Source organism: Chrysochloris asiatica, unplaced genomic scaffold (assembly GCF_000296735.1).
Source record: "Chrysochloris asiatica unplaced genomic scaffold, ChrAsi1.0 scaffold00025, whole genome shotgun sequence".
In the NCBI taxonomy this organism is placed as follows: Eukaryota; Metazoa; Chordata; class Mammalia; order Afrosoricida; family Chrysochloridae; genus Chrysochloris; species Chrysochloris asiatica.
The window spans coordinates 16014788-16037669 of NW_006408543.1; the positions used below are offsets into that span (position 1 = coordinate 16014788).

A 22882-nucleotide genomic window follows, 5' to 3' on the forward strand; every position below is an offset into this window, starting at 1 on the left:
CCTTGCATGCTCCTGTCCAATCATTTGGTGAGAGTTGAGACTTTCTGGTAGCATAGTGGTTACGAATTGGGCTGTGAATCTCAAGGTCTTTAGTTTGAAACTACCAGCTGTTCTGTGGAAGAAAGAGGAGGCTTTCTGCTCCCATAAAGACGCACAGCATCAGAACCCTGTACAGGTTCGCTATGAGTCGGAAGCAACTCCATGGCACATAACCACCACCAAGAAGACTTTGGATAGGAAAGCCTGACACAGTACATTCACGGCACCACACCAAGACGCTGGAGAACAAACATCAGTCTTCAGTGCAACATTATTCACAGTAACCAAAAGGTATAAGCAACCAAGCAACCAAAATGTCCATCAATAGATGAATGGATTAAAAAAATATCTGTTTCTGTTGCTAAGTACCATCAAGTCGGTTCAGACTCATAGTAACCCTGTAAGGTGGATCTTTATGGGAACATAGAGTCTCCGCTTTCTCCCATGGAATTCTATGAGTTTGAACTGCCGACCTTGCAGACAGCAAGCAGCCCAATACCTAACCCATAGAGCCACCAGGGCTCCTTAAGCAAATAGGTGTTGATGTTGTTAAGTGCCCTTGCGTCGGTTTTGACTCATACGGACCCCGTTTGGGGTTTCTGAGGATTGGCTGGTGTGTTTGAACTCCAGCCTTCTGGTTAGCAGTCCAGTGCTGATCCTACAGCGCCACCTAGAGGCCAAAAATTACTAGTGGTTACCAGCGATAGGAAGGAGTGGGGAAGGAAGGGCAAATTTCTGGGGAGGGGACAGTGAGGCCATGTACATGCTGGTGGAATCATTTAGGGACGGGTAGTGACAAAGGAGCTCTGGTAGCGTAGTGGTTACGAGTCAGGCTGCCAACCTCAAGATCAGCAGTTTGAAACTATCAGTGGTTTCACGGGAGAAAAATGAGGCATTCTGTTCCCGTAAAGATTTACAGCCTTGGAAATCCTGTGTAGGGTCACTATGAGTTGAAACTGACTCCACGGTACTTACCAACAACAGTGACAATAGTTACACAAAGAATGTCATCAGCGTCATGGAATTCTAGGTGTAGGTTGTTGAACTGGTGTATGTTTTGTTGCGCGCACCCACAACCACACCTAAATAACAGAATGCGCTGGACTGCAAGGTCGGTTTAAACTACAAGGTCAGCGGTTCAGATTCACCAGCCGCTCCTCGGAAACCCTACATAGGGTCTCTATGAGTCGGAACCGACTCGACAGCCCTAAACAACAACAAGTTTTCAGGGAGCCCCTGAAGAAAGCAAATAGTTAAGTTCTTAACTGCTACCCAAAAGGTTGCTGGTTCTAATCCACTTACACGCACCTTGGAAGAAAGACCTGGTGATCTTCTGAGAGATCATACCCCTGTGGGGCAGTTCTACCTTGCACACAGAGGTTGCTGTGACTCCGAACCGACTCAAGAGCATCCAACGACAGCAAAAGCAATTATGGGGTTGGTGAAGAAAACTCAATACACAATGGACTGCCAGAGATGGAACAAGTCTGTCTTGGAAGAACAGTTACACAGTTCCTTAGAAATGAGCATGGTAAGACTTTGTCTCATGTACTTTGGATATGTTATTAGGAGGGACCACTAGCGTAGTGGTTACGAATTGGGCTGCGAACTGGAAGGTCAGCAGTTCGAAACTACCAGCTGCTCCGCGGGAGAAAGATGAGGCGATCTGCTCCTGTAAAGATTTACAGCCTCGGAAACCCTATTCAGGGTCGCTATGGGTCGAAACCGACTCGACGGCACTTAACAACATAACAACAACAACTCCTAGGAGAAGGACATCATGCTTGGTAAAGTGGAGGGTCAGCGAAAAAGAGGGCGGCTCCCAATGAGATGGATTGGCTCAGTGGCAGCAGCGATGGACTCAAACACAAAGACTGTGAGGTTGGTGTGGGACTGGGTGGTTCTGCAGTGTGTAGGGTCCTTACGATCCCGACTCTAACAGTCACAACAGCTGTATGCTGAGTCCTATGATGGCTGCTTTGTGAGTTTTATTTCTAATTATTATGACAACTTCATTAACCTCATGTTATAAGCAAGGAAACCGAAGTTCACTTGGAGGGTTAAGCCTGGGAGCTTGGCATATTAGGTACCTTTGGTTCAGGAGAAGTAGGTGTGGAGAAGAGTGGGGAGGGGAGGGTCCAACACTTCCCAGTGAAATGCAGTCAATGGGTCCTTGTTTAATTTGTCATTTGGCAGGAACATCTGGGCTGGGCTGCGTATCTCCTTCCCCACCCCAAGGCAGGCCCATGGCACCCCTTGGACACCCATCCCTGATCAACCTATCATTCCTCACTCTGGTCCTTCAAACTGGGCACAGACTACCCTTTAGAGCAGTGATTAACCCATACACTGCCCTGGAGTCCTGTGTGCCTCATAGCGACCCTACAGGAAGGACAGAGTAGAACTGCCCCATAGGGTTTCCAAGGCTGTAAATCTTTATGGGTGCAGACTGTCACATCTGTCTCCAGTGGAGTAGTTGGTGAGTTCAAACCAGAAACCTTCTGGTTTCGCAGTCAAGTGCTTTAGCCACTGTGCTACCAGGGCTCCTTGTTGTTAAATGCCACTGAGTGAATTCTGACTCATTGAAATCCTATGTACCACTGAACAAAACACTTCGGTCCTACACCATCCTCACAACCATTCCTATGTTTGAGCCCACTGTTAACAGCAATTGTGTCTGTCTACCTTTGAAGGTCTTCCTCTTGTTCACTGACCCTCCACTTTTCTAAGAATGATGTCCTTCCCAGGAATTGGTTCCTCATGATATTATGTCCAAAGTACGTGAGAGGAAGTCTCGCCATCCACACTTCTAAGGAGCATTCTGGCTGTGCTTCTTCCAAGACAGATTTGTTTGTTCTTCTGACAGTCCATGGTACTTTTAGTATTCTTCTCCAACACCATTACTCAAATGCATCAATTATTCTTTGGTCTTCCTTATGCATTGTCCAGCTTTTGCATGCATATGAGGTTATTGAAAATACCATGGCCTGGGTCAGGTACACCTTAGTTTTCCAAGAGTAATTATTACATCATTTTATAGTTGCTTATAGGCCTAAATGGTTGATGTTCAACTGTTTCAAGAGGTAGCATATAATCAAGAGCCAAGGATACTGAAGGAAGAAGTCCAAGGTGCATTGAAGGAATTGGCAAAGATTAAGGCACCAGGAATTGATGGACTGAAAATTGAGATCTTTCAAGAAAGTGAGGTGGCATTGGAGGCACTCACTCATCTATACAAAGAAATTTGGAAGACAACTACCTGGCCAACTGATTGGAGGAGATCTGTATTTGTGCCCATTCCAAAGAGAGGAATGAGGAAATCATTGGACAATATCTTTGATATCCCCTGAGAGGAAAGTTTTACTAAAAGTAATACAGAAATGGGTTCAAGCATACATTGGCAGACAACTTCCAGAGGTTCAAGCTGGATTCAGAAGAGGCCGTGGAATGAGGGATATCATTGCGGATGTCCGATGTATTTTGGCTGAAAGCAGAGACTATCAGAAGGATGTTTACCTCTGCTTTATTGACTACGCAAAGGCTTTCAATTGTGTGGATCATAACAACCTATGGACAACATTGCAAAGTATGAGTATTCCAGAACACTTAATTGTGCTCATGAGGAATCTGTACATGGACCAAGAGTGTTCAAACAGAACATGGGAACACTGAATGGTTTAAAATTAAGAAAGGTGTGTGACAAGGTTCTTTTCTTTCACCATACTTATTCAACCTGAATGCTGAGCAAAGAATCTGAGAAGCTGGGTTCTATGAAGAAAAACGTGGCATCAGGATCGGAGGAAGACTCATTAACTCATTAAGAACCTGCAATACGCAGATGATACAACCTTGCTTACTGAAAGTCAAGAGCAGACTTAAAACATTTACTGATGAAAATCAAAGAGCACAGCCTTCGGTATGGAATACATCTCAATGTAAAGAAAACAAAAATCCTCACCACTGGACGGATAAAAAACATTCTTATCAACGGAGAAAAGATTGAAGTTGTCAAGGACTTCATTCTTCTTGGATCAACTATCAACACTCATGGAAGCAGCCGTCAAGAAATCAAACAATGTATTGCATTAGGCAAATCTGCTGCACAAGACCTTTTTAAAATGTTGAAGAGCAAAGATGCCAGCTTGAAGACTAAGGTGCGCCTGACCCAAGCCATGGTATTTTCAATAACCTCATATGCATGCGAAAGCTGGACAGTGAATAAGAAAGACTATAGAAGAATTGATGCTTTTGAGTTATGGTGTTAGAGGAGAATATTGAAAGTGCCATGGGCTGCCAAAAGAACAAACAGATTTGTTGGAAGAAGTGCACCCAGAGTGCTCCTTGGAGACCAAGACGACCAGATTTCATCTCTCATACTTCAGACATATTGTCAGGAGGGACCAGTCACTGGAGAAGGATATCATGTTTGGTAAGGTGGAGGGTCAGAGAAAAAGAGGAAGACACCCAGAGAGATGGATTGGCAAAGTGGCAGCATCAATGGGCTCAAGCATGGCAACAATTGTGAGGTTGGCCCAGGACCGGGCAGTGTTTCGTTCTGCTGTGCATAGGGTCACTATGAGTTGGTACTGACTCAATGGCACCTAACAACAACAACAACAACACAGGTCTCACTCCCACCCCAGAATGCAGCTCCCACCCCAGCCAGGCCACCTAAGTGCTTCGAGAATGTTTGCTGTTGTTCAGAGCAGCGGTTTAACTCAGCTCTATCTTCCTTCTGGCAGTCCCATTCAGTGACTCTGCACTAAACTCCTCACACTGTAATAAAATGGCCCTGTTCCTGGATACGGCACTTCCATATTTAGCAACTGTGATGAGGAAGACTGAGGGATCTGAGAGAGAAACATAGCATAGTACAAATTGTCACAAATGTGTCTCCATCTGGGAGATATTTAGAGGTTCTGATGTCAATACAGAAGGGGAGATGGTGGACAGATTCGCAAATTGCCAAGCGTCAGGAAGACTAAATAAAGTCTGCAGATGGAGAGGCTTTCAGGGAGTAGGAAGGTGGGGTGGGGCTAAGAGGAGATGTTAAGCAGAGGCGAGTCTGTCTGTGAGGTTTAAACCACACATAAGGAACAAACTGCAAGTCTGGGACTCCATCCCACCTCACTCCCCTGTACAACTACAGTAAACACACTCATCGTGAAACACTTTGCTTTCTGGGGGCAGAGGGGATAGGAGGGGAAAGAGGTGGCCCAGGGTATCACTCTGATAGTGAGAATAGCACCTAATGCCAAAGAAGAAGGACTCCCATTGTTGTTAAGTGCCGTTGAGTCGGTTCCGACCCATAGTGTCCCTGAACAGGGTTTCTGAGGCTGTAAATCTTTACGGGTGCAGAAAGCCTCATCTTTCTCCCACGGAACAGCTGGTAGTTTCGAACTGCTGAACTTGAGGTTCGCAACCCGATTCGCAACCACTACACTACCAGAGCTCAAAGAGCAACACAGATTCAACTTCAAAATCTAACAAAGAAAATCCCTCTCATTCCAGGGTTTGGGGACTTGTATCCAAGATCTAGACAAAATTGCTAAAACTCTGGGTGATGAAAAAAGGGATATGGCACTGGACCGCAAAAGACTGGTTTGAACTGCAAGGTTGGTGGTTCAAATTTATCAGCCATTCCTGAGAAACCTATATGAGGTCATGATGAGTTGGAACCGACTCGAAGGCACTTAATAACAACAGTAACATAAGGTTTGGCAGTTCAAACACACCCAGCAGTGGTGTGGAAGACAGTCCTGGCAATCGGCTTCTGTTATGATACAATCAAGGATGTCCTATGGAGCCATTTAACTCTGTAACACATAGGGGGCACCGTGAGTTGCAACAGACTCATTAGAAACCGGTTTGGTTTTGGCTTTAGAACAAATAGATGCCCACTGAAGAGAACTGTGAGGCCCAGAGAGGTCAAGAGACTTGCTGACAGACACACAGCTAGACGTAAAGATGCCAGGGCTTGACCTTCAGCAAGTCTGATCCAATATGTGCTCTGGTGTCATCACTGGGTTTGTTAGATCTGTGTCAACCAAGAGGAACATAAACGACTCACATGTGTGATTTTACATGTTCTCATTCCACATCAAACGTAAGTAGAAACAGGTTAGAATTTTAGTGCTTGGCTGCAAACTGAAAGGTCAGTGGTTCAAATCCATCAGCTACTCCTTGGGAGAAGGATTTGGCAGTCTGTTTTCATAAAGGCTAAAGCATCGGAAACCCTATGGGGCAGTTCTCACGGATCCTAAAGCATAGTTATTGGATCGGAATCTACTCCATGACAGCAGGTTTGTATATGTATTTTAAATGCATTACATCTTTGTTGTTGAGGGTATACACTGCAGATCATAGACCAACTCAACAGTGCCTACATGTATGATTCAGTGACACTGATAAGATTCTCTGACGACACCCTCATTCCTGAGTTGTTTCTTCCTCACTCACAGAAACTCACTGCCCCCTAAGGTTCCTGTCTAATCTTTCAGTTGCTTTTGTCAATTTCATGCCCTAGTGAAAGTTCATAAGAGAGCTCAATGCTCCAGGCAGACAGTTGTAATACTATTCTAATTTATTCCAATAGAACCAACGCATCAGCATTTCAATACATCGTTGGTGTGAAAGTCATTGTTACATTGTTTTCTTTATATTCAGTCATCAGAGCCTGGTGTGTATTTGTGCAGCACTTAGAATACATCTTGATTCAGACTGATCCCATTTCAAGTGCTCAGCAGTCACTGGTATCTAGTGGATTGGTAATCAGAGCCCTAGAGCTGTGGTTTCTCAGCCAAGAACAATTTTGTCCCCCAGGGGACATCTGGTGATGTCTAGAGACATTTTTGAGGATCACAACTGGGATAGGAGTGTTATTGGCATCTAGTGGGTAGAAACCAGAGATGCTGCTAAAAATCTTACAATACCCAGGACCAAATGCCCAAACTCACAGTGGTCCAGTTGATTCCCAATCACAGTAACCGTATCGGACAGAGTCGAACGACCCTATAGAGTTGCTGAGGCTCAAGGGAGCAGACACTAAGTAGGGAGGGATATATTAGGGCACTTGGTTGTGGCTGTAGATCAAACTGTAGCCTCCAATTCAGCCTAAGAGTCCCTGGGTGCTGCAAATGGTGCTCAGCTATTCAATGAAATCAGCGGTTTCGTGGGAGAAAGATGAGGCAGTCTGCTCCCGTAAAGATTTACAGCCTCGGAAACCCTGTGTTGGGTCGCTATGAGTCAGAACCGACTCCATGGCACATAACAACAACAATAACTCAATGTAAGGTTGGGGGTTCGAGTCCACCCAGAGGCACTTTGGAAGACAGTCCTGGTGATCGACTTTTGAAAAATCAACCATATGAAGCTTCTACTCTGACACACATACCAACTGCTTTTTAAAGTTCATCAGTAAGAAAACTGATGTCCTCATATTGATCAGTAATTGGATATGGGCTTCATCATTGATGAGGCAGCTCTCTTCAATCATGGGTAACTGCTGGTGTGGAACTGGTATCAGTCACCAACACTCCCAGAAGCTGGGAGAGCAAGATGTCCTATCATAGCACCTTAGTAGCAGATGATGCACCCTTTTTTCTGTGTATTACTTTCATTTTACATTAGATCTTGAAGATTGTCCCATATCAGTACATAAATGCTTTCTTTCCTTATTAAAAAAAAAAAAAAGCTGATGTCTGGTCTCCAGCTTCCTGACATTAATCTACTTCCCCATGGCATCTGAAGGCAAAAAGGGAGAAAGGGCTGGTATTTATAGACACTCCCCAAAAGCCCCCATTAGGCATAGGAACATGTGCCCCCATGAACCACCATAAATGTCCCCTGGTCTCTGTTCCAGCAGAGAAGGTGCAACCTGCTATAGGAGAGGATGGTGAGACTTTGTTTCCTGTGCTCTGGACACTTCAACTCACGTTTGGATATATTATCAGGAGGGACCAGCCCCTGGAGAAGGGCATCATTCTGGGTAAAGTGGAGGGTCAGCGAAAGCAAGGAAGACCCTAAATGAGATGGACTGGCCTAGTGGCTGCAATAGTGGGCTTCAACTAATGATTGTGAGGCTAGCACAGAACTTGGCAGTGTTTCATTCTGTTGGACGAGGGGTCGCGATGAGTCGGAATTGACTCGATGGCACCTATTAACAAGAACACCAAGAAGGATCCATTGACTTTGGGGACCTTTCCCTTCCCCCTGCCTCCCCCCCACCAACTGCCCTTGTTGAAGCGTTTTCTGCTCTCTGACTACCAGATTCCAGGTCTTTGAAAAGAACTTAAAGCACTTTCTTTGGCAATAATATACAATGTCAGACTCTGAGGGTAATTCCAAAGTTCTTTATGTTAAATAAACCCTCAGTGAACAGAACAAAAGCTAAACCACAAGACAGGCCATGCTATCAATGTCTGGAGGATTATTGATCTACTTCCTCTCTGGTGTCCTTCCTCTCCCTTTGATTTGGGGAATCTCCTGGCGGGAAGATAAGACAAGAAACCACCTGTCCCAGGTGAAAGAGCCTTGAGCCTGGGTTCAATCCCAGTTCCATGCAGAGAAGTTTCCTTCCTGTCACTTGCATCATAGGGCTGTGATGGAGACATGTGCATAGTGCCTGGTACCTAGAAAACCCCAAAGACTGACTGGGAATAAGATCTCCCGGCTAAGGCCAAGTTACTGGGGGGCTGGATCTTATCTGGGTGGACCTGCTGCAGGCATGGAGGCATGTTTCTGAGAGTATGTGTTCACTGAGAGTCTCTGAGTCACACTGTGTCTCTTCTCACAATATTGCAAACCTTTTCAACCTGCGATTGCACATGGAGTAACTGCAGTCTGGTATCAACGTAGATTTTATGTGCACTGAACAGTCCAAAATGCAGGTGCCTCGATTTACGTGATATTCAATTTGTTGTAGGGGTCTGAAACTGAATCCCCCATATCGTTGAGGTATGCCTGTAAGTGCCAAAAGCAGTCTTGGCCTGGGAACAGTGACTACACATTAAAGGAACATTCCAGCCGGGAAATTCCACTGGAATAAATTCCCTAAAAGTTTCCATGGTGAAAACCAAGCCCCGCAGAGCAGTGAGCACAGCCAAACACATGGAACAGAATCAGGACTGTGGATGAAGGCAGAGCACAGGACTCTTCAATCCTCAGCAGATAAAAGGAGATGGATACAAAGAGCTATAATGACATCAGTCCATCTCTATGGAACTTTCCAGAAGGTCTTGTCTCTGACTGCTTCCTTAAATACTTAGGGCAGAAAGGAGAAGTTGGCGTAATAACAACTTCCCAAGAGGCCCTGTTGGGCTGCCCAGACACTGAGCAACATGCATTTTCCTTGGCTTCTATGAGATGACAGAAGAACAAACAAATCTTGTCTTGGAAGAAGTACAGTCAGAGGGTTCCTTAGAAGCCTGGACAGTAAGACTTCTTCTCTCATACTTTGGACATGTGGTCAGCAGGGCCCAGTCCCTGGAGAAGGACAGCATACTTGGTAAAGTAGAGGGTCCGAAAAAAAAGGAAGGCCCCCCCCAAAGAGATGGATTGGCACAAGGGTCACAAAAATGGCCTTAATTAAACACAGCCACAGGTGAGATGATGGTGCAGGACTGGGACCTCTTTTGTTCTGTTGCGCATGAGGTCACTATGCATTAGTTGATGACATGTAACAATAACAACGCAGTGAGGCTTTATAATCCAGGTGTTGGGGACAGGCATGTGACAAGTGGCACCATCTCACTTTTTCAAGGCATGTAGTACCCATCTCTCATCAGTAGAGGTCCCAGAGAGATGCAGTGACTTGCTCATGTCCTCTCCAAAGGCTCACAGAGGCCCGAATGCTGTCCACTACTTCCTACTGGTGACATCACAGGCACTCCAAGACGTGAGCATATCTGAGAGGTTTTCCTTTCAGGGGAAGAGCTCCAAGACTGAGTCCCCAGGAGCATCTCCTTATGAGTCCTCTATCTGGGAGGTCGGCCGAGAGCCAGGATGTGAGAACATAGGGCACGTGCACTTTGGTTTGTTTCTTCCACACAGCATTCCACATTGTCTTCCTAAGAGCAGACTCTGGTCCACCCCATCCGTGCCTCTGCGCAGAGTCCCTGGCTAGGAATGCCCTTCCTACCTGGTTCACTGGGATCCCTAAAACCTGATCTCACCCTGCTAAAACTGACCACTGTTCAGCCCCAGCTAGACTGTCCTGGTCTCTGTCTTACTCACCATCCAGGGCTCAGAAGCAGCTAATTTTATATTTGTGAGTGTGTATACACACAGAGGAGTCCTGGTGTGGCGCTGCAGGTTAATGTGACGGACTGAAGGTCAGTTTGAACTGGAAGGATAGTGGTTCAAGCTTACTACCTGCTCCTCGGAAACCTCAAACAAGGTCGCTATGAGTCAGAACTGACTCGACAGCATTTTACAACAACATACACACACAAGGCTGGTGGTTCAAACTCACCAACTGCTCCTGGAAAACCTTATACACGGTCGTTATGAGTCAAAACCGACTCGATGGCACTCGACAACAGTACACACACACACACACACACAAGGGGACTTGAAAGAGATTATGAGAGTTCTCCATAAACTTTCTGAAGCTCTTTCATACACACACGTACACATACGGAGTCCTGTTGTGGCACTGTAGGGTAAGCACTGGACTGCTAACCGAAAACACCCCCAATCACTCCTCAGAAACCCTATGCAAAGTCAATACAATTCAGAACCGACTCAATGGCACTTAACAACAACACACACACACATACATACATATATAGATAGATACATAGATATGTTTATAAGGAGTTTCTGTGACACAGTGGATTAAATGTTGAACTGCTAACTGCAAGGTTGGTAGTTCAAACCTACCAGCCACTCCTCGGGAGAAAGATGAGGCTGTCTGTTCCCATAAAGATTTACAGCTTCGGAGCCCCTATGGAGTAGTTCTACTGTTCAATAGGGGGGTGATGAGTTGGAATCAACTTAATACTTACATATATATATATATATATATATATATGGAGCTCTGGTAGCGTAGTGGTTACGAATCGGGCTGCGAACCTTAAGGTCAGCGGTTCGAAACTACCAGCCGCTCCGCGGGAGAAAGATGAGGCTTTCTACTCCCGTAAAGATTTACACCCTCGGAAACCCTGTACAGGGTCGCTATGGGTCGGAACCGACTCGATGGCACTTAACAACAACAACAATATATATATATATACAGGGTCGCTATGGGTCGGAATCAACTCGACCGCACTTGACAACAACATATATATTATATATACTATATTTATACATACATTTACATATCGAGCAATCTTCTTGCAGACAAGAGGACACCAATGCTGACTGCAGCATTACTCACAATAACCAAAAGGTAGAAACACGTGTCCAGCCACAGGTGAATGGATGGACACAGTGTGGGATATAGACAATGAAGCATTGTTGTTGTTAAGTGTCGTCAAGTTGGTTCCAACTCGTAACAAACCTGAATAAGGTTTCTAAGGAGCATCTGGTGAGTTTGAACCACCGACCTTGCAACTGGCAGTTCAGTGCTTATCCTACAGCGCTACGTTACTCAGCCATAAGGAGAAATGAAATTCTGATATGTCTTTTGACGCAAGATGTACTTTGAAAACATGATGTTAAGTGGAGTAACCCAGACCCAAAGGACAAATACAGTATGAGTCCAATCATAAAGTATCTAGAAAAGGCATATACAGAGACAGGAAATAGATCAAGGTTACGGGGGCCTAGCCGGAAGAAAGGGAAACATGGTGTGAGTACTTATTGGGCACTGACTTTCTGTCTGTGATGATGAAAAAAATTTGGAACTAAATACCAGTAAACAGAACAAAACAAAAAACAATCCCAAATACAACACAACAAAAAACAGTGGATAAACTCAAGGGGCGAGGGACATCAGTCAGGATGCAGAGAAGGACAGACTTACCCAACTCCCTCCTAGCTGGGTCCTGCCATTCCACCACGGTAGCACAAGTGACATAGAGTTTATTACTGTATTTTCACGCAAATAGTTTCACAGCCTCCTACCCCGACACTTGAGACAAATTCCTAAATTGGCTGTACTCTTGAGATGCAAACTCTCCCGGCAGGCAGCATGGCTGTGCTAACTAGTCTTTCACATTCTAGTATAAATCTGCTTATTAGCTAGAGAGGGTGGTTGTTGTTAAGTGCCATGGAGTCGGTTCTGACCCACAGTGAATAAGGCTTCTAAGGAGCAGCTGGCGAGGTTGAACCACTGACCTTGAGGTTCAAACCGACTTTGCAGTCCAGTGCATTAACCCGCAGGGCCACATCAGGACTCCAGAGAGGGTGGTTGTTGTTAAATGCCATCGAGTAGGTTCCGACCCATAGCAACCCTGTATAGTGTTTCCAAGGAGCAGCTGGTTAGCTTGAACCACTGACCTTGCAGTTCAAACGGCTTTGCAGTCTGGTGCAATAACCCACAGGGCCACACCAGGAAGCAAAAAGGAGAGCGCACTAGAGGCACTTTCTGTCTCCTTCACATGCTGAACACAGATGCCCACAACCAGTGCTTGCCTGGCAGGGGCCCTGGACACTTGCTGCAGTCACCCCCAAGGGAGGGCTGGATGCACAGAGCCCCCTGATTCCCCACCCCATAGAACAGCTGAATGGAGCTGTTTTCCCCTAGGCATGTTTTCTGTAGATACATACCCCGTAAGCAATCAGCATACACCCAAGCATCGTACACTCCGGCTGGTGCTCATCAGACACCCCGTCCCCACGCACCCACTCCTGGCCTCTCCCCTACTTCCTCTCTTCCAAGGTTTGGATATTTACCTCTGTCAAAGTCGCCTGCTCTTGGCCCATTCCTTCAGGACAACAGAGACGCTGTACTTGGTTCCAGAGGGGGCCCAGCAGCCCAAGCGTCTCCCCTCCCACTGTAAGGCCCGCAGGCTCCGCTCCCTTTCTTGACTCCAACTTCCCCATTCTAGTTCTCCATACCTGTCAGCGGTCATTCAAGTTCTCTCTCTCCTATCCTTGGCCCCAGGGCTAATTACAGGCACACTGACCTTTACTGCCCTTTGCAGATACTGAGTTTTTTCCACAAGTTGAACCCCTGTGGCAACCCTGCATGTCACAGGATGTCATTCTCACAATAGTTCACACTTAATGCACCAGACTGCAAAGCTGTTTGAACTGCAAGGTCAGTGGTTCAAGCTCGCCAGCTACTCCTGGGAAACCCTATACAGGGTCGCTATGGGTTGGAACCGACTCGATGGCACTTAACAACAACAACCCTCTCTGGAGTCCTGATGTGGCCCTGCAGGTTAATGCAACAACAAATTGCTCACAGGAGTCCAGGTGTGGCACTGCAGGTTAAGCACTGGACTACAAGGTCAGTTTGACCCATAAGGTCAGCGGTACAAACTTACCAGCTGCTCCTCAGAAACCTTATACAGGGTCCCTTTGAATCGGACTCAGCTAGGCGGTACTTAACAACAACATTGCACACTTAGTAGACTACAGTGTAAATAAGACTCTGATGTGTACTTTTGTTGTTAGGCACCATTGAGTTGGCTCCCACCCATGGCGACCCTGCGCACAACAGAACGAAACACTGCCCAGTCCTGCGCCATCCTCACAATTGCTGCTACACTTGAGCCCATTGCTGCTGGCCACTGTGTCTGTCCATGTCATTGGGGGCCTCCCTCTTTTTCGCTGGCCCTCCACTTTACCAAACATGACGTCCTTCTCCAGGGACAGGTCCCTCCTGGATATATATCCAAAGTATCAGAGATGAAGTTTGGTCATCTTGGCTTCTAAGGAGCATTTTGTTTGTCCTTCCTCCAGCACAGATTTGTTTGCTTTTCAGGCAGTCCATGGTACCTTTAATATTCTCCTCCAACACCCTAACTCAAATGCATTATTTCTTCTATGGTTTTCCTTATTCACTGTCCAACTTTCACATGCATATAAGGCTATTGAAAATACCATGACTTGGGTGAGGCACACTTTAGTCCTCAAACTGACATCTTTGCCCTTGAACACTTTAAAGAGGTTTTGTGCAGCAGATCTGTCTAATGCAATACGTTGTTTGGTTTTTTGACAGCTGCTTCTATGTGTGTTGATGGTGGACCCAAGCAAAATGAAGTCTTTGACAACTTCAATTTTTTCTCCATTTATTATGATGTTATTTATTGGTCCAGTGGTGAGAATTTTTGTTTTCTTTACATTGAGGTGCAACCCATACCGAAGGATGTGGCCTTGGATCTTCATCAGTATGTATTTTAAGTCCTCGTCACCTTCAGCAAGCAAGGTTGTATCATCTGCATATCACAGGTTGTTAATGAGTCTTCCTCTTTATGCCATGCTTTTCTTCACATAATCCAGCTTCTTATTTACTCAGCATACAGATTAAATAAATATGGTGAAAGAATACAACCCTGGCACACACTTTTTCTGATTTGAAATTATTCATTGGCCCCTTGTTCTATTTCAATGATGGCCTTTTAGTCTAGGTGCATGTTTATCATTAGCACAATTAAGAGTTCCGGAATATTCATTCTCCGCAATGTTATCCATAGCTTGTCATGATTCACACAGATGAAAGCCTTCGCATAGTCAATAAAGCACAGATAAGCACCTTTCTGGTATTCTCTGCTTTCAACCAAATTCCATCTATGTCAGCAATGGTATTCCTCATTCCACGTCCTTGTCTGAATCCGGCTTGAACTTTTGGCAGCGCCCTGTCAATGTACTTTTGCAGTCGTCTTTGAATTACCTTTAGTAAAATTTTACTAGCATGTGATATTAATGATATTGTCTGATGATTTCTGCATCCCATTGTGCCACCTCTCTTTGGAATGGCTACAAATATGCATCTCGTCCAATCAGTTGGCCAGGTAGCTGTCTTCCAAATTTCTTAGCACAGATGAGTGAGTGCTTCCATTGCTGCACCAGTTTGTTGAAAGATTCCATCAATTCCTGGAGCCTTGTTCTTTACCAATGACTTCAATGAACCTTGGGACTTCTTCCTTCAGTACTATTGGCTCTTGATCATTTGCTACCTTTTGAAATAGTTGAACATTGACCATTTCTTTTTGGTACAGTGACTTTGTGTATTCTTTTGTGTATTCCTTCCATCTTCCTTTGATGTTTTCTGCATCATTCAATATTTCACCCAAAGAATCCTTCAACATTGCAAGTAGAGGCTGAGTTATTTCTTAAGTTCCCTCAGCTTGAGAAATGCTGAGTGTGTTCTTCCTTTTTGATTTTCTAACTCCAGTTCTTTGGACATTTCATTATAACATTTGGCTTTGGTTTCTCAAGTTGCCCTTTGAAATTTTCTGTTCAGCTTTTTAACTTCTTATTGCTTTCATATCTTTACTCTGAGGAGCAAGTTTGAGAGTCTTTTCTGACATCCGTTTGGTCTTTCCTTTCTTCTTGTCTTTTTAATGACCTTTTGCTTTCTTCCTGTATAATATATATTTTAGACATGATTGTCCTAAACTGTTGATTAGACATGAATTTTACAAACATTAATTACATTAACAGTATCGGTGGAGCTAGAGAGTGTTGCGTCTTCTCCAAGCAGCCTGGCGAGAACCACCAAGTGTGGTGGAACTTGTGGCCTTTCTACAGGCCATGGCTCTGCAGCCTGCAGATGTCAAAGCACGCATCTCCTTGTGCTTGTGGACTGGCTTGGTGAGCCACTGGGTGTCAGGATTTCTTCTGATAGCTTTATGGAATGGATCAATGAGGATAACTTCAGAACATTTGTATGTGGAATCTTCACTAACCCAGTAAGAATTCATGACTCTTAGGGCCCCACAGTGGCGTCCAGCTCATTCCTCAGCCACAGACTGAAGGCTTCTAGCAAACTTCAGCAGGTTAGCACCATGATGGACAGGCTTGCCATAGGTTGTACCTTTAGGCACTGGACGTTTACGGTCATCTCTGCACACGTGAATCTGATAGATGATATAACCTTGCTTGGTCTTGGACCCCAGCCTGCGCACCTTATCTGGCCGGGTGCGATGGGGGCACTGTGCAGCACAGAGAGCCGGCGGTACTGCCAACTGTGGACCCACAGAAGTTGCATCACTTCCTCCATAGTGGCTGGATGTACTTGTAAGCACCATCTTGGCTTACTTTGATGGCTATCGCCAAGCGGAAAAGAAGAAGCTTTTCTCCTTCCTGTTTAATATTCTTGATGTCATCCCACAACTTTTCTAGTTTTGTGTCAGTAGTGTCTAATGCATCAAATCTGTTCTTCAGATGATCTCTACATTAATGTGGAATACATTCAAGGTCATATTTTGGCTCTCGTGGACCTGGTTTTAGTTTTCTTCAGTTTCAGCCTGTACTCACATATATGCAACTGATGATCTGCTCCACAGTCTGCCCATAGCCTTGTTTTGGCTGACGACACGGAGCCTTTCCACAGATATAGTGAATTTGATTCCTTGCATTCCATCTGGTGAGGTCCATGTATATAACTGTTGTTTATGTTGCTTCAAAAGGTATTTGCAATGAAGAAGTCACTGGTCTTGCAAAATGCTATCATGTGATCTCCAGCATCGTTTCTAGCACCAAGGCCATATTTTTCCACTAGAGATCCTTCTCTTTGTTTTCAATCTTTGCATTCCATTGCTTGTTTGTCAGTTTGTCACATTGTGGTGGCTTGCATGTTGCTGCGATGCTGGAAGCTATGCCACTGGTATTTTGAATGCCGGCAGGGTCACCCATGGTGGACAGATTTCAGCTGAGTTTTCAAACTAAGTTAGACTCAGAAGAAAGAGAGGCGGACAACTTCCAAATCATTAATCACTGAAAACTTTATGAATAGCAATGGAACACTGTCAGCACCATAATACTGAATATTTTGAGACATGATGAATAGCACAAGAATACTGTCAGATACAGTGCTGGAAAATGAGCGCTTCAGGTAGGAAGGCACTATTCAAAGTACTGCTGACCATGATGATGCAAACGGAATAAAGCTTTCGAGACCTTCATTTGCTGATGGGGCACAATTCAAAATGAGGAGAAACAGCTGCAAGCATCTATTAATAATTGGAACATGGAATGTATAAAATATGAATCTAGGAAAATTAGAAGTTGTTAAAAAATGGCATGGAATGCGTAAGCATCAATATCCTAGGCATTTGTGAGCTGAAATGGAGAGGTATTGACCATTTTGAACCTGACAATTGCATTGTTTACTATGCTGGGAATAACAAATTGAAGAGGAATGGCACTGCATTCATAATCAAAAAGAACATTTCAAGAAATATCTTGATGTATAATGCTGTCTATGATAGGATAATATCCAACCGCCTACAAGGAAGACCAAAGGAGCTCTGGTAGCGTAGTGGTTACGAATCGGGCTGCGAACCTTAAGGTCAGTGGTTTGAAACTACCAGTCGCTCCGCGGGAGAAAGATGAGGCTTTCTACTCCCGTAAAGATTTACACCCTCGGAAACCCTGTACAGGGTCGCTATGGGTCGGACCCGACTCGATGGCACTTAACAACAACAACAACAAGGAAGACCAGAGTCCTGGTGTGACAGTGTGGGATAAAGCACTAGACTTCTGAACTGCAAGGTCAGTGGTTCAAACTCACCAGCTGCTCCTTGGAAGCCCTATATACAGTGTTATGAGCCAGAACTGACTGGACAGCATTTTAACAACAACAACGAAGATCATTTAATACCACTATTAATCACATTTATGCACCAACCACTAAAGCCAGTGATGAGGAAACTGAAGAATTCTACCAACTTCTTCAGTCTGAGATGGATCAAACTTACGTGTACTGGGAAACAAAAGTGTTTGTGTGATTAGTTTTATTGCAAAATTCATTGCATTGTGGTGGTCTGGAACCTACCCTACAATATCCCGGAGATCTGCCTGCATAATGCACCACTGCCATCAAATGGACTCCGCCTCATATAGTGACCCTGTAGGGCACAGCAGAACTGCTCTGTAGGGTTTCCAAGGCTGTAAATGTTTACAGGAGCGGACGAGCTCCTCTTTCTTACTTGGAAGTGCTGGTGGGTTCGAACTGCTGAACTTTTAGTTAGCAGCCCAACTCATACCCACTGTTCCCCCAGGACTCCCATGCATGCAGTATTTACGGAGCACTTACTACAGGCTGGGTGCTGTGATAGCTTGCCCCCCACCGTCCCCCACTTCATCCAGATGGCAACACTGTGACATCAGTAAGTCACGAGGCTATTGAATGCTTCCAAGGGCAGATTACATAATAAGCAAGTGCACACTGTGCTTACTGTGTACTCTGTTCTTTTTAGGATTTGAAAATTGGGAAAGAGGCTTGGATTCTGTAGGAAAGTGCTATACGGTTGGGAGAGAGATATGACAAATGGACTTAGAAGCAGAATCTTTGATGTAGTGAAAAAAGAAGGTGAACTTGCTCACTGGATCAGGAAGTAAGCACAAGTAAGCCCGTGAGGAACTTACTCACTGGGTCCTCGGACAATGAGTACCTTCCTACTTGCCAGGCACTGTTCCAGCTCCTCACATGAATTCGCTTATTAACCTTCCCAGCAGTTGTATCAGGTATACGTCGTCTGTCATCGAGACAACTCAGACTCATGGCGTCTCCGTGTGTGCCAATGTAGAACTGTGCCCCACAACGATCTCACTGGATGATTTTTCATAAGTAAATTCCATTCATGATGTCCCCAGGTGGCTCTGAATATAACTGTGCTCCACAGGGTTTTAGTGGCTGATTTTTTAGAAGTAGATCACCAGGTATCTCTAGGTGGACTTGAACTTTCAACCTCTTGGTTAGCAGGGTTTTTTTTTTTTTTTTAATGCTTTATTGTGAATTATGTGATAGTTTTCATGGAAGGACATTAGCTTCACACTGATCCCATTGTACGTTGTTTCATTGCCATGGTTACAATCCCCTCCATGCATCATCCATTAACCAAAGGGTATACCCTGCAAGCCTGCCCCCTACAGCCCCTCTCCCTCTCCAGGAACAAAGTCCCCAGCTGCTCCATCTCTCCACGTCATCGTCTCTACCTCCATCCCTAGCATCTCTGCTTCTCTGGGTAGGGTTCCATTCTCCACTGTTCTCCCTTGATGGTCCCAAGGACCTCCACTCCTAGACTGCAAAGTTAATCACTCCCCTCCCTTTGCCACAAAACGTCTACCTTTACATTTCCAACCCTCACAATCAGCTCAGGTGTTATTCTTGTTAGCTGTCATTGCATCAGCTCTGACTCATGGGGACAATAGAACAAAACCCTGTCTGGTCCTCTACCAGACAATATTATATTGTGATCCACAGGGTGTTCACGGACTAATTTTGGCAAGAAGATTGTCAGGTCCTTGTTACTAGTCTATTTAGAAACCCAGAAGCTCTGCTGCCCTCAGGGGCGACCCTGCTAGTATCTGAAATACTAGTGATCTAGCTTCCAGCATCATCGAGCACACCGGTTCTAATGTTACTCAGGGAGACGGCATAGAAACCTTGAACTACTGGTCTGTCCACAGTCCATGCTCTCAAAAGAGATTTGCTTTGACAAGAATGTAAGATTCACCCTGTTGTAATGTTGCTGCCCTGTGAAAACAACCAGCGGTCGCCTAGTCATACCAAACCCTACTTTAATAACAACCATTGCTTGTCTTCCTTAGGACTTAACAGGCCTGTATTCAAAGAGAGACTAAATCTTAATCTAGGATAATGAGTGTGTTAATAAAAGGATCAAATACAAGAACACCAACAGAAACCTTGCGTGTGGAATTCACACTCTGACCCTGGATATACAGAGACCTCCCCTGCCCAGGGGGAATCACTTAGGAATATCCCCTGGCGACTCCACGCCATCATCAAGGGGCAGGATTCATCACATTTGCCCATGAGATGGGCTCCAGTTCTCAGATACAAATGTGTCTATCCATTCAACACCAGGAATTTCTTAGAAGAAGAAGAAATCTTGATTGAGCAGGACTGGCAACTCTTTCTAAAGCCACATGTCAGCTGGGCAGTGTCAAGCCTGTTCCAGCAGATGGTGACCCTTGTGTGTCAGAGTAGAACGGCGTTCCACAGGGTTCCCAACGGCTGGTTTTCAACAGCGGATTACCCTAGGCCTTTTGTCTGAGGTGACTCAGGTTGGACTTGGACCATCAACTTTCCAGCGAGCAGCTGAGCATGCTGTTTGCACCAGCAGGAACTTCAGTAGGGATGAAGTGGGGAGTAAAGTGGGGCTGCCCCCGAAATGTGGAACGAGTGGCTCAGACCATGAGGGCTGGGTGGCTGGCTTCCTGTGTGGGCCAGACCACATCACTCATCATCACCAGGGTTCCTCTTCTGTAGACACAGACAGCTGCTTCTCTCTCTCTCTTTCTTTTTAATAGCAGCCAACAGAAAAGTGCCATCCCGTTAATGCGCCATTGTCCAACCTTTAAGGGTGCAGGTGGTGAATTTCAACCATGTGTAGAAGTATGGAGCTGCAGCCCAGAGGCCCAACTCGCCCCTCCACATCCTGCTTCTTCATTCCTTATATCTTTGTCTCTTACCCACCTCTTGTGCTGTTCTCTGCCCACCCCTGAGGGTCTCTGGTAAGGCCAAATATTGACCCAGACACCTCAAAGTCTACTTGTCACCTTGCGGTTGTTGCTTGGTGCTGTCGAGTCACAGCGACGCCATGTACAACAGAATGAAATATTGTCTGGTCCTGCGCCATCCTCACAAACATTGTTACATGTGAGTCCATTGTCGCTGTTGTCAAGTTGGCTCCAGACGCATGGTAACCCCACACAACAGAACCAAATACCGCCCAGTCCTGCACCATCTCCAGATTGGATCACTGTGACCCATAGGGTTTTCATTGGCTGGGTTTTGGAATTAGATCACCAGCCGTTTCTTCCTCATTCATCTCAGTCTGGAAGTTCTGCTTGAAACCTGCTCAGCATCACAGGAACAGGCAAGACTCCTCTGACAGACAGGTGGTAGTTATGCACACGGTGTACTGGCTGGGAATCGAACCCAGGTCACCTGCATGGAGATAACACTTCTACCTCTGAGCCATCCCTTGCCACCTTGCTGTGATGAAGATTAGGATGCAGTAGATGCTAATACTTGTTCAGAATAGTTGCTACCCCTCCTTACTGGCCACATCCTCGTGCAAAATTATACTTCCTATGGAGTCAGCCCTGGCCATGTGACCTCTGTTGGCCAATGAGATGTGAGGGGAAGTGATGCCTGACCCTCTGGAAGGAACCTCTAAGAGCTGTGGTGACGTTACGCCATTTTTCTCTTTCTCCTCAGCCTCAAGGTGCACACTACTCTCTCAGCCTGGATTCCATACAGTGGAGGCTTTTGAAAAGAGCTGCAGTTGACTGGTCTCATTAGTAAGGAATGTGTCTTTCTACTGCTAGTCACTAACGTTTAGGGTTGTTAATTACCACAGACGTGTGGATCTTAACTTATTTCTTGTCTAGTGTTCACATCCATATGAGGCCGTTGAAGTACTGTGACTTGGGTCAGGTTGTTGTTGTTGTTAAGTGCTGTTGAGTCAGTTCTGACTCATAGTGACCCTGTATAGGGTTTCTGAGGATGGTTGGTGGGTTTTAACTGCTGACCTTGCAGTTAGCAGGCCACTGCTTATCCGATAGTACAACACCAGGACTCCACCTTAGAAACTGATGCCTTCAAATTATGATGTTGGTAAAGAATATTAAATATACCATAGGCTACTAGAAGTAAGGAATCCTGGTGTGGCGACGTAGGATAAGCACTCGGCCGGCCGTACGGTTAGTATGAACTGCAAGGTTGTTAGTTCAAACTCCCAGCCACTCCTCAGAAACCCTATACACGGTCACTATGAGTCAGGACAGACTTGACAGCACTTAACAACAACAATCAGAAAGACAATCAAATCTATCTTGGAAGATGTACAGCCAGATGCTCCTTAGAAGGAGGATGGTGAAACTTTGTCTTAAATTATTTGGGCATATTGTTGGAGGGACCAGTCCCTGGAGAAAGACATGATGCTGGTTGTTGTTGTTAAGTGCCGTCGAGTCGGTCCCAACTCCTAGAGACCCTCTATAGGGTTTCCAAAGAGTGGCTGGTGAGTTTGAACCACTGACCTTGCGGTTCAAACCAATCTTACAGTTCAATGCTTATCCTACAGTGTCATATTAGGACTGGTGAAGTAGAGGGTCAGGGGCAGAGAGGAAGACCCACCTTCAAGTAGATGGAGGGACACAGAGGCTACAACATTGGGTGCAGACAGAGCAATGGTTGTGAGGAGGGTGCAGGGCCGGGCAGAGATCCGTTCAGAACCGACTCATAACGGTGATGTTACCACAAATGAACTAGGCTAAACGAACAGATTTCAGAGTTTCCAAGGAAACCATTAACAATACACTAGGGGAACTTCCAAGCCCAGAAAAGTACAGAAGTGGTCAGAGTTAATACAATGAGGCCACAAAGGAAGCTGACCACTAACTTTTGGGGGTATTCCTTCATCTCCTCTCCCCTCAGCTGTGGGGAACCCACAAGAAAGGTCCCTGGTCCTGGGCCTTTCCTTTGTCTGCTTCCTCCTTAAGTCGCCACTGATACAGTCACCTCAGTCTTGAGAGACTCTCTGACCTTAGGGAGGTTGGTGGGCTTCCTCCTCCTATGGCCAGCCCCAACATGGAGTTCACCTAGCCTTGAAAGCTATGTCTAAGCTGATTTCATTCTCCCCTTTGGCTTAATCTGTAGGAAGATTAATAACAACGTAACACAATACCTAACTCCAGGTCCTATCCTAAACCCAACTACTCCCAGAAGCCTATCAGAGAAGCATTGCTTTTATCCTCA

At 45.4% G+C, this 22882-nt stretch overlaps 1 protein-coding gene and 1 pseudogene across 1 annotated transcript in view; both read right to left on the reverse strand.

The window, feature by feature from the left end:
• The window catches only part of RIN3 (Ras and Rab interactor 3), a 117510-nt gene that overhangs the window by 74491 nt on the left and 20137 nt on the right, over positions 1 to 22882 (reverse strand). The gene's annotated exons all lie outside the window — the stretch shown is intronic.
• Positions 15588 to 16153, reverse strand: LOC102819956 (annotated as a pseudogene).